General features: G+C 37.6%; 1 protein-coding gene across 7 annotated transcripts in view; it reads right to left on the reverse strand.

Moving 5' to 3' along the window:
• The window catches only part of LOC136833347 (FGFR1 oncogene partner 2 homolog), a 93,420-nt gene that overhangs the window by 44,342 nt on the left and 39,078 nt on the right, over window positions 1–10,000 (reverse strand). Inside the window, exon 1 of one of the 7 annotated variants that reach the window (XM_067095367.1) lies at window positions 5,460–5,510. The exons of 4 other annotated variants lie outside the window; for them this stretch is intronic. The gene's annotated coding sequence lies outside the window, so the exon portion shown is untranslated. Of the gene's footprint in view, window positions 1–5,420; window positions 5,511–10,000 lie in introns of those variants that run through there. 2 more of the 7 variants (XM_067095385.1, XM_067095376.1) reach the window with 2 other exon arrangements.

Consider the following 10,000-nt stretch of genomic DNA (forward strand, 5'->3'; position numbering starts at 1 on the left):
ATGAAATTAAAATTATTTAAAATTTTTTTACTTTAATAATACAGTAATGTATTATGGAATCTGAACATTTTAACGCTTACATTATTTCACTAATCACTAAGAAACCTCAGATGCAAAATGGTACTAGAAAATGAATACTATGGTATATGAAGATTACCATTTCATTATGCATTTACAACCCATGCCCCTGGATTCGCACCTAGAGACGAATTTTAATGGTGCACATAGCCAGATAGTAGAAGGTGTACACTTTGGTAATACACTAAAGGCTGAACGATCCAGACTATTTTGGGGGCCCAACAGGGTCTTTGAAGCGATTCGGATCTACGCAAACTTTCGTAATGGACTAGTCTATGCCGTAATAATCGAGACAAAACATTATTTTTTTTCATTTACCTCTCAATGTAGTCAGTAATCATGATAAACTGAAACAAAACAGTAGAATTACATTTTACTGCAATGACAAAATTACATTTTATTAGAGAGAGAGAGAGAGAGAGAGAGAGAGAGAGAGAGAGCCAGTCATTTAACTGATCATCCTATTGTCCTCCGCATCCAAACAACAGAATTCACCATAAACTCTACCTTCCTACAATCTTAATGGTCTTTAACTCGAATCTTTTATTGAATCATTTTTATTTGCTATTAAAATAAAGGCATACTAATTAAACAAGAGAGAGAGAGAGAGAGAGAGAGAGAGAGAGAGAGAGAGAGAAAATATCCCTTGACCTTTAACACTCAAAAGAACTTTCATCTCTGGACATGGTTAACTTAAACTTGAACAGAAGACAGAAAAAATACAAGACACAAGACACATTAACTTCAAAATTTTACTAAACATGTACACTAATCCTGGAGTTAGACCGGATCAGAAAAAAAGAAACTATCATCTACGTTTAGAGAGAGAGAGAGAGAGAGAGAGAGAGAGAGAGAGAGAGAGAGAGAGAGAGTCGGCTAAAAATAATCTTATATTATTACTACTGTTTTTTTTCGTCATCTTAACACAGAAACGGCTCACACACAAAGGACGAAACAACTTTAAAAATAAGTGAGTTCTGTAAAAAAAAATCCAGGAATTTCCCAGACGGGTATTGACAGCTATAAAAAATAATCGGGAGGAGAAATCACACTTAGGAGAAAGAAAAAAGAAAGAAAGAAAAAAGAACGAAAGAAAGAAAAAGGCCAAGATAAACGTTCGACAACTGAAATCTCTTATGGCGCAGAGGAGGAGACGGACTTGGATACCAAAAATCGAGCTTGAAAACGATTTCAGTTTTCAAATGACGGAAGACTTGTCTGTCAAAGAAAAGCTGGCTATCTGATTCAAGAAGTTCAGTTCACGGCGCAGTTCCAAACTGCAGATGGAAAGGCAAGACTCTCGAGATCGTGACTTTGAAGCAACATCTAAATGCGAAGCGTCGTGCGTAGCAAGTGTTGAGGAAGTAGTGTGGTGGCAAGCAATCAACAATCTCCTGAGAGCAATAGACCAAGCGGTATGAATCTTACGTCTGGTACCTACAGCCTATAGCTACAACACAATCGGCGTAAAATGTAACGGCAGCCATAAACACGTAATCAACCATCATAAAAATTACACGAAAGTGCTCCATATGCATTATATATAACCCACACGTTTCCAAACTGAGGTTTTTTTTTTTTGATAGGTAGTGTAACACTCAATCATGAAAAAAGGTCTATAATAAGAACACTAGCAAAAGAGAATTCAAAGCAACCACATCGTACAACTCGAGGATTTTAAAGAGAAAGGAGGGCGTGGTTGAGAGAGAGAGAGAGAGAGAGAGAGAGAGAGAGAGAGAGAGAGAGAGAGAGAGAGAGGTGAATGTGTGCGTCATGGTGATAATAGAGATGAGGTTGATAAGAAACCACCTCAACCTACGGAAAGCACTAACCAAATTACACGCTCGTTGCCCTTCCAAACTCGTCCACCTTCTTTCCATTTCACATGACCATTTTCCCGTTTTCTTTTTTTGTGTATGTAATATTTGATGACTTCAGAGCAAACGAATCTTTCCTTTGAGATTGGAGGTCTGTGTAAATCAAAATGAAATCTACTTGGAAGTAAGAAACTCTCGTAAACATCTTAATTAAATAACACTAAGCATAATAGTTAAGACTATCGTGTGTGGAGGCTCTTGGACCTGCCAAATTAATACTTTTTCTAGGCCACACCTAAATTAAAGGCAGCAAAGACTGCAGAACAAGAGCAGAAGCTGGTCACAATGGACGAACTTCTTAAATGAAGCAAAATTACAGAAGGAAAATCAATCTGTCAACAAAAGAAAGTTTCTGCATACAAGTGTATATATGTATATATATATATATATATATATATATATATATATATATATATATATATATATATATATATATATATATATATATATATATATATATATTTATATATATATATATATATATATATATATATATATATATATATATATATATATATATATAGAGAGAGAGAGAGAGAGAGAGAGAGAGAGAGAGAGAGAGAGAGATTCAACTGCAACTCATGACCAAGGCCACTGAGGAAAGACATGCTTTAAAAGTTAAATTAACACGATGCAAACTGAGATTTCCCAAAAGCTATTGTTGTATCACACAAGAACAAGATATATTCAGACAAGAGAGTCATAATAAATTGTAACGGTGGGAGGCATTGTAAAAGTAAAAGGCCGAAGATGTAAGGAGAGCACGTACAAAGAAAAGCCATCTATGCGTATAACAATTTCGTACAAAATCTCTATTAAAGTTTCAAGAAAAAAATATATTAAAAAGTTTAAATCTTCTACAGTATATTTCGTGTTTATCTATCCGTAACATCATAACATTTCCTGCTAACTGTGAAAATGATCTTTTCAGTAGTGTGAAATATCTAAAATAAACAATTAGAAAAAAATGTAGTTCTTAAAACTATAGAAATCTTCATACCAACGAACTCAAGCCTTGACACTATGAATACGTCTTCTTTGCTAGTAGTAGGGAACAATTAGGACAGCTAAATCTTCTGTCAGTCCCAAGTTTTCCGATCTTCACCCTCATACACTTGGGTAAAAAGATTCTTGTAAAAACAGAAACCTTCTGCAGGCAAATATCCTGAGCTGACTACAGTCTCCATACATATTCCAGCAGTGGCAGCCTTCAGCAAATACACAATGTAAACATCCACTTATAAAGTTGCTGGATAACTCCACCCACAAGGTTGCTCACACACGTCCTTTCCAGATACTAGAATCATTACTGCCGTTTGACAAAGCATTGCCATGTATGTCTCAAGAAATATTCCAACAATGTGAGTTTCTCTCCAGATGTAACCCCTGTATTTTTCATTTTCCACTAAGTCAAAAGCCCCAGCTACTCACTTCAAGTCTTCTGATTCTCCTGTACAGAAGACCCTTAGCTGGATGTAATATTGAAGCTGAAGCAGCTGACTCTACACGATAAAACGTAACTGATGTGTAAACTTGACGTTTAGACTTGCCGTTGTCCAACTCAGGGCCAGCCTCTCTCACGACTGGCCCCTACATAACTTGGGGAAGGAACGTATCCCTAGCTATGGTCGGAACTCGCAGTCTCGACGCTCTTATATTACTGTTATTTCTGGCGATATAGGTGCACTAGCGTTAGATAATGCACAATATCCAATAAACGGAAATCATCCGCTAATTAAGTTTTCAATATCTAACTGAAGAGGATTACAGTAAGCCTCTATGAAGAGTACTTGTGCTGAGTAAGTCTATGATAAGGAAGCCCTTACAGTAACTCTGCATCCTGATATGGATACAGGCTTCCAATAAGCCACGCAACACAGCACCTTACTCAGGAGTCTTTTGATAAGGTAAAGGATCCTGGAATCTTTCCCCTAAAGAATCAAAACTTCCCTCAACTCGAGATACTCTTTGGAATAAGCAAACCTTTCCAATGAATAATATAAATAAGAAGAAGAATCTTCAGTAAAGGCCTCTCCGGTTATTGAAGACACGACAATGACTAATTTAAATTAAATACGGCGTAGTCTATGCACGACTATATGACCATACTTGTTTATAAAACCGATGAACGCCAAAACATTCAACAGTAACTCTATTTTGATACACCAAAAACCATGCTATACAGTGAAGTTTATCTTTCTGACTAACATTACAATTCTACGCGAGACGTCACAGAACACAAAAGCAGAAGGAAGGTATAACTCCAAAAAATAAATAAACAATTACAAAACAGGAACGATATGAAGCGAGCGGAGAACTCGCGTCGCACCGTGAAGGAAAAATGAAAGTTGAAAAGGAGGGAATATTCAGCTTAGCATCTGCAAACCCCGGACAAAGGCCCCAGCCCAAAGAACCCTTGTAGTTACGCACATTCGCATAATGGTGAGAAGAATGATAAGTCATGAGTAACGCTAAGAGACAACAAGCGTGACTGGAACTCACAAAGCGCGCGCGCGCGCGCGCGAGCGAGCGAGAGAGAGAGAGAGAGATAGAGAGAAAGCCGCATGTCTGAGTGTACTTTATCCAAGCGTTTTCAAAGTTCCAGGTCAAGGTATTCAGCCAAGGTGAAAGTCACATGTGTGAGTGCATCTGTGTGCAAACACTGTACACTAAGCATACACTTTCAATAAACTTAAATGGCAAGTTCTTCCAAAATCATGGACTCTCTCTCTCTCAAACAGAACAGAACCATGCCATTGCCGGTTTAATGTATCCTAATTTCTAAACCAGTTTCATCGTCACGTCAACTTTCTGATAATCCTCAAATCAACCTTAAACATTCTTCCTGCATTGGCAACTCGAACTCCCTCTCTCTCTCTCTCTCTCTCTCTCTCTCTCTCTCTCTCTCTCTCTCTCTCTTATGCACACACATTATATATGCACAATATACACATATATATATATATATATATATATATATATATATATATATATATATATATATATATATATATATATATATATATATACATACATACATACATACATACACTAACGGATCCAGAAAAATTTCATGGGGGCACCAATTTTCATGTTACATACATACAAACATATATATATATATAAACACTAATCCATTTATAATCGATGTCTGGAATTTTGAAGCCTTTTTGATGAAAATTTTGACATGTACAATAGAGAAAAAGGAGCAAGTTTATATGAGACGACAATAACATTTTAGTTTAATCAATCTATACATCTACTAAGAATTCCATTATTTTTTTTCCCAGGGAAGTTCGCATGCAAAATTCTGTTTACTGTACAGTAATAACCCACCAGACAATATTAATCGGCAAAAATTGATACTTTCCTCTAGCTAGGTGAGAATTAAGAATATAATAATTTAAAAAGTCAAAACACGTATTAAAAATCATTCAGAATAAAAACACTCTACAAATCCAAGACCATTTAGTCTTGCGTTGAAACTGAATTACAATCCCGCACAAAGAAAGCGCACGCAACCACTCTCAACACTGGCAACACACAGACTACACCACATTACTTATGGTGATCAGAACTGACCTTCGGTTACCAACTACCAATTTATAGAAATTTTTACACGCGCGTGTTTACAGCAATGCTGTAAGCCAAACCATTTTGTTGACTCTGTGTATTACATTTTATTTAACAGTTATTTTTTTCCAATTTTCCTACGAATGAAATGGTTTCACCCAAATTTAGAAAGAACACGTTGCTCGTAAAATTAGACAACGTTCCCTTTAAAATCTTGCCTTAAGGGTTAGTTACCGAGTGCCTCCTGCCTGCCTCTCTTCTCTTCTCTCAAAAATACTATCGCAGCATTATCCTATCGAGTTCCAGACGTTACCATATTTGTAACGCGTATCTCATTATCCGTATTATATTCACATGAAGAAAAATGGCCGGGGGGGGAGAGAGAGAGAGAGAGAGAGAGAGAGAGAGAGAGAGAGAGAGAGAGAGAGAGAGAGAGAGAGAGAGAGAGAGCGCAGATTCGTGAAGTCTGAGGACGGATGAGTGTGTATCTCACGTGTCATTACGATACCTTGACATCCCCAACACATTAAACTCTCTCTGTCTGTCTCTCTCTCTCTCTCTTACTTGGGAAACCACAACAATAAGCCATCAATATAACATGTAGCTACAGGTGAAACTGAAGACATCATGGTAATAGGCCACGAAACTAATATAAAGGAGACAGAACAACGCTAAACTTTAAAAAATTATAGTGTTTGGAAATTGTTTTCAATACAAGGTCTCTACATAATGCAACGCAGTTATTTGTACGGAACAACTAGTCACTACCAAAGGCAATAGCGTGCATTACAATGTAATTCAGTACACACATACATCGTGCACGGTCAATGATTTTGAGTGACCGTACGGGAAACCAGTTACCATTGTATTTCCAAGGGAGAGCCTTACACAAGAAAACACAAGTAAAAAATGCGCCAAAGTTTCTTCGGCGCAATCGAGTTTTCTGTACAGCCGCGGCCCATGAAACTCTGCCACGGTCCGGTGGTGGCCTCAGCCACGGCCAATGAAACTCGTCCACAGTCCGGTGGTGGCCTGTTGTTGGTACCTATGGCGGTGACAGAAGTACGATTGTGGCTAATTTTTACCTTAATTAAATAAAAACTACTGAGGCTAGAGGGCTGCAATTTGGAATGCTTGCTGATTGGAGGGTGGATGATCAACATACCAATTTGCAGCCCTCTAGCCTCAGTAGTTTTTAAGGCATGAGGGCGGACAGACAAAGCCGTCACAATAGTTTTCTTTTACAGAAAACTAAAAAAGTCCCCATAAGCAACTTGACAGTTTTCTACTGGTGTGAGATGAGGGGATTTTTTTTTTTCAGTTCACGAATAAATACGTAAATATCCAAACAAATAAATCAATACACATACATTATATATATGTATATGTGTGTAAATTATTCAAATAAAAATTATACAATCAAATAAAAAAAACAAATGAAAGCATTGGCCAGGCTACTATGGAATGGTTAAAGCACGAGACTGGAATTTCCAGTTCATCCCAGAAAAGTCCTCCAACATATCTTAATTTTACTACAGTCGCTTAACAGTTTTCGGATTTTTTTTTTTTTACTAGTCTCGGTCTTCTCAGCGCAATGGAGTGATGATAGTTACAGACAGTGCTACAGACAGTTGTCAAATAAGCAAGATTAAAACATAATTTACGAAGGAGGAATAAACCGGATTTGAGGACTACTCGCTGTCACTACCTGAATCTTAATTTTTGTGGAAGTTCGACAAGAAATAGTCTTTGGCCAAGAGGCTCTGAATAAATAAAAATAAATAAATAAATAAATAAATAAATAAATAAATAAATAAATAAATAAATAAATAAAATACTATGATCTTGGACAATGAAACACCGGGAACTATATAACAGAATCCAAAATTGCAAAAGACTGTTAGCCCACGCAAGTGAAATAAAAATAAGCATCCTAACCTTCAATATTAAACAAGTCACATTTGGACGCAATGACAGACTTAACCAAAAGGCTAACGATACCGACAATTATTATGTTCCACTGTGCTAGAAAGAGTGCAAAGTGACATAATAGAGTCAAGAATTGCCGAAAAGATACTTTTTGTACGAAAGCAGAGACGTAAAACGAAGGTTACTTCAGAGTAATTAAGGGACCACGTCCATTACGAAGAAAATGGTAGACAAAGACTTATGCATAACTTGGTCACTCCCTAGTTACATTCTAACGAATGTTACACTAATTCCTGACAGAGTTGCAGAAAAAGTTGACTTCAAGTCGGAAATCCACGTTTAAACTATTTCATTGACAAATTGATACGGGAAACATGAGAAAAACTTCAGAAACTTCAGAATTTTTCTGGGTTCCTACTTCACTTACCTATTTTAAGAGAAAAGGTTCCCGATTCATTCGGAGTTAGACTACACAAGTTTCTACAATAATTTCCATAACAACTGTACCACATACATGCAATTAGCTACACGACAAGTTGAGCCATAACTTGATAAACATCACCGAGGTGCAGTAAAACTACCGAGAGGAGATGGACTGACTAATTACTCGGTCTGGTTGCTCATAAAAGTGTGGATGAGGTGGAGTTGCGGGATCATTATTCTTGAACTTTCTTCCCACCCATGTCCTTGATACTAAATTTTCCCCTAATTTCTATACCCTTCCCTCCTCTCTCTCTCTCTCTCTCTCTCTCTCTCTCTCTCTCTCTCTCTCTCTCCAAACCATGCCCACCTTTTCTCTTTAAAATCCTAGAGTTGTACAATGTAGTTGCTTTGAATTCTCTTTTGCTAGTGTTTTTAATATAGACCTTTCTTCATGATTGATTGTTCAACACCACCTATCAAAAAAAAAAGTTCGGTTTGAAAACCTTGTGAGTTATATAAGGTGTAAGGGTCTCTCTCTCTCTCTCTCTCTCTCTCTCTCTCTCTCTCTCTCTCTCTCTCTCTCTCTCTCTCTTTTTCTTTGAAGTCAGGCCTCAAAAGGGCTGTAACTGTCATTTCATTCCCGTCAGACTCAAAGTAATAATACGAATGAAATTGATACAAGACCCCTACTGACACGCGACCAATCTTCTTTCCGAGATCATTCCGACCGATGGAAACAATGCTACAGGCACCAGTATGGGTCACGAAAAGGTAGACAACTCTAGCAATTCTCTTCCCAAACAATGTTTGTAGAATATCATTGCTCCACGTGGCTGTTTTTTTTCTGGTGTGAAAGCCGCAGACAAAGCCACAAGGTCAGTGAACTTGGTGCCATCTAAAGGGTCTTAACAAAAGGTGTATGAATATCAGATATGATGTCTATATCTCATACAACCATAGAGGTCAAAAGTTATGGCCAAGGATAAAGGTGTGGGCAAAATCTACGGAATTTGAAGATGATTTCACGTCTTTACAGTCTTTCCATGTTAAGAAAAGACAAGACAGTGTATGAGCACACTAGCGGACATCCGGACAGAACATACAGACACTCTACCGAGGCATCTTGGGCCTTGAAGGAGGTACTGATAAGACAACCCTTATGGGGACACAGGCGGTCACAAACACACAAACTGCGAAATATCACAGTTCCCCAAAAACTTGTCGATGGGGGTCTCTCAAACATTCTGAGAATACTGCTAAAATAATTCCTGTTCCTTCCAGACCACGACCAACTTTTCTATAAAAGAACTCCGACCGACATAATGTTGAAGGCGATGCCATTATGGCTCATGAAAAGGTAAATAACTCCGACAATATAAGTTCATCCCGACAAGTTTTGTGAAACGAAAATGCCACGATGACAGCAGTTTTTATCATGTAAGTCGTGGTCAAGGTCGCAAGGTTAACTATCATAGTGTCATGTGAAAGGGCTTCGTTGGTGGAGTATGCATGCCAAATACACGGTGTATCTTTTCAAGTTTGAAAGTATAGCCAAGCATAAGGGCTGGAAGAAATTTGCACCCATAATTTTACATTGTGGCAATGTTCTTGCATAACAGTAACACAACAAGGCCAGAGCAGACTGACTCACTCAGTCCACACCTGTGCCTGATTGCCTACTAATGTTACAAGTCTGAACGAAACCCCTTCAACCGAGTAGTGGGAACTGTGGTGCAAGGGAACTGTGAGATACCCTGACATACGGACAGACTGACAGAATTCTGTAGCGAGAACTAACACGCAGAAATCTCTATAAAAATAATAATAATAATAATAATAATAATAATAATAATAATAATAATAATAATAATATGTGACAAGAGCACTTCCTAACACCAAGCATACGACAAATGGAGATTCGATCTATTTATCTAATTACTCAAGTTCGGACGGAAGGCCATGGAATAAAGGTGTCAGTCCCGAGGTTCTCTTGAGGGACAGGTGATGAATGCATGATTTGTCAGAGAACAACAAGAGCTGGAAGGAAAGCTCTTGTTGGAAGAGATTGTTCATTAGCAATGCGAGACTTTACCCCTGCCTGAATCCAAATATAATATTTT

This window comes from Macrobrachium rosenbergii, chromosome 4 (genome assembly GCF_040412425.1).
Source record: "Macrobrachium rosenbergii isolate ZJJX-2024 chromosome 4, ASM4041242v1, whole genome shotgun sequence".
Lineage (NCBI taxonomy): Eukaryota > Metazoa > Arthropoda > Malacostraca > Decapoda > Palaemonidae > Macrobrachium > Macrobrachium rosenbergii.